Here is a 2,944-nt window from a genome sequence, read left to right as displayed (position 1 = left end):
ATGATGAATATCCATGAGTCTTCACTTCAGCAGAATCCTATAGCTCTAACAAGGTATTCCTTCACGCAATATTCTAGAGATTGTCGGGTATCAATTTTGCGGAGAAGAGACGGTAATAGTTGTAGGATCGACGATGTTCCTCTATATCTGTTATGTAGTAGACGCGAAGAAACTGCATGGCATTTTTATACCTATACTTCTGCTCCATGTTTTTACTGGATCCGCACCGTTGAATATGTCAGTCGTTTTGTTTTCGTCTCTTCATACAATCTTCGGTTACTCATTGGCAATTAAGCTTCATCTCTTTGCCCGTTTAATGCAGGGCTGGTCTTTTTTACTTTCCTGTCGGAGGTTATCGACTATCCTTACCCCTAATTCTACTGGATCTAAGTTCCCGTCTGAGTTGTTGTTGAAGGGGAACGTAATTGTGCCTGATCGACAGATCGGTGAGTAATAGCTCTGGAGGCTCTGTCGATATATATCCGAGTTTACCATCTTTTGGAAGGAGCCATCGGGATTCTTGGGTCGTCGATGGTGACTGGTTGTTTGGCTCCTTTACGAGTTTGTGCTCTGTCAGTCGTGCTTCATACTTTCAGAGCTCTATGAGGACCTGGTCATTCCAGTGACTAACTTCCTTAACGAGGATAAAGGCTTCATGGTTTTGGCTGGCGATGTCTTCAATGTTCCTATCAGAAAGGACATCGTTCATCGTGTCCTAAGATGGCAGCTCGCCAAACGTCAGCAGGTATTTCATTTCATGACCACTGTCGGACGTAGTTTTGGACTGTTGAAACTCTTTAGTGAAAAGAGGTTGCGACTTCTAACTCAGAATTTCATTCTCTCTAGATTCATAGGCAATTATTTTGCCCGACATATTGAGTGCTTCTTGTTGTTCGTCCACAGGGAAGTCATTCAACAAAAACACTCAGTGAGGTCAGCGGAACATGGAGAAAACCGTGGTATCAGAAGGTGTCGGGCTAGGCATGGGACACTACGTGGGCGCCCAGGTTCTTCAACTGTTTGCTTACTTTTGATCGGGATGTTTAGCGGCATGTCTTACGAGCAATGATCAGGGGCTCAATCGCATTGCTCATAGTAGGTGTGACTTATTGAAGTAAATGGATGTCACTCATGACAGTTCAGGGGTGGTTGTGTGTTGTTTGGACCAAAGCCACCGAGCCACGCCTTTAAGATGAACAAGAAGGTTCGATGATTGGAGCTGAAGGTTGCTCTTTCAGCTCGAGCTGGAGAAGGAAAGGCAAATCTCCCCCAGTCATTGCCGATCTGTTCTTGTAATTGCTGCATTGTTCAATAAGTTAAAGGTGTTCGCGGTGACTTGTCGGTTTTATGTTCATATTTCAAACTATTTCTACAGCTTCTGGTGTTTTGAGGACTTGGAGCTCCCTACGCACCAGACCAAGAAGATCGTGAACTACGTCAAGCAAATGGAGAACACCAAGAAGGTTCTGCTCGTCGATGGTGGGCAGATCCGTCAGAATCTCAAGTTAGCAACCCAAAATCTTCACTACGTGGACGTGTTGCCTTCAATAGTAAGTTTGCAGATCCGGTACTCGCCCTTCGGTATGTATATATATATATATATATTTCCTTATCATAAGTTTTGATTTCTTAATCGATTTTCTGGCAGGGTTAATGTCTACAGCATCCTTCTTCACGACGCATTAGTGATGTCCCGAGATGCTGTAAATCGGATTGTTGAGCGGATGCATGCTCCAATCAACCGATGAAGCCCTTGTCATTTTCGTATCCAGTTAGTTTGAGTTTTTCAAATTCAGGGGTTCCATAGCAGATTTGGCTCTGTATCTCGGTCTATTCTCTATGAGTTCTGTGTCCTCTCAAGAAACTTCTAGCTTATAGAATCGTTTCCTCGTCTCGTTAGATTTCCTAGTCCGAGTTTATCAGTCTTTTGTCATCCAGCAATCAGAGAGGGGATAATTTTGTTTACAAAAATCATAGTACGTATGGTTCAAATGGCTTTTGCAGCGTCATAAGGGCTTTTTTTTTTTTCATGTTAATTGCATATTCTCGTGCTTTTGCAGGGTGTCATTGGTCAAGCAAAACATGGACAGACCAATAAAAATAAATGTACATGCTTAATTGGTGTCAAATGCATCAGTAGCATAGAGTCAAATGCATCAGTAGCATAGAGCCCTTTGTTTTTATTTTGGGAACATTGACCGTCATTTACAATTTTCCTCTGGGAAGATATATATATATATATATATATATTACTCGTGAGATTAAAAGGTCTGGGCTATTTTCACCCCAACTATGGCTAAGCCACTCCTCGTCTTACCAAAATGCCTTCGAGAGCACATTAACTGCTCTAATTAAATATTGATAAATCTCATATAGATTACTACCTAATTTCTCATCCATCTATATGCAATAAATAAAAAACGAGACAAAAGGTAGGAATATAGATAGAACGAAGCCAGTCTCTAGTATTGGAAATTATAGATTGTAAATTTATTGGATTTTATTAACGGGTCACTTAGTGTGATTCATGAGTACTTGGACGAATTTGGGTTACAAAGTGAAGGTTCATTCATTCAATTGATACATTTGAGTGCAAGACAAGTAATGTATATAGAAGTATCTACATTAACTAAGTGTTCATGTAAGATAATTAATTACTTATCAATGGGTGATGTTCCATCTAAGAGTTACGTCCAATACGAAGGGTTCTGACTCTTCGATAGTATCCATTGAGTGCATATAAATAGAGATGCTATAGTGCTCAAATTATGATTAAGAATAATTCATAAATCAGAGTGAGAGTTGGGAAATTAATCGATTTTGCTAGTTGAAGGAATTCATAAGGCTTCGTTGTATCCCGGGAGGACCTTTGCCTTAACCCTCTAGCAACATTGTGTGAGAGCAAATAGTTCTCTTTGGAAAGCGTCATTCGCGCCTCGAATCT

General features: G+C 40.7%; 1 pseudogene; it reads left to right on the top strand.

Moving 5' to 3' along the window:
* LOC116209150 lies at positions 1-1,748 on the top strand (annotated as a pseudogene).
* The last annotated feature ends 1,196 nt before the right edge of the window (positions 1,749-2,944 follow it).

This window comes from Punica granatum, chromosome 5 (assembly GCF_007655135.1).
Source record: "Punica granatum isolate Tunisia-2019 chromosome 5, ASM765513v2, whole genome shotgun sequence".
NCBI classification, from domain to species: domain Eukaryota; kingdom Viridiplantae; phylum Streptophyta; class Magnoliopsida; order Myrtales; family Lythraceae; genus Punica; species Punica granatum.
This window is presented reverse-complemented; position numbering and strand designations above follow the sequence as displayed.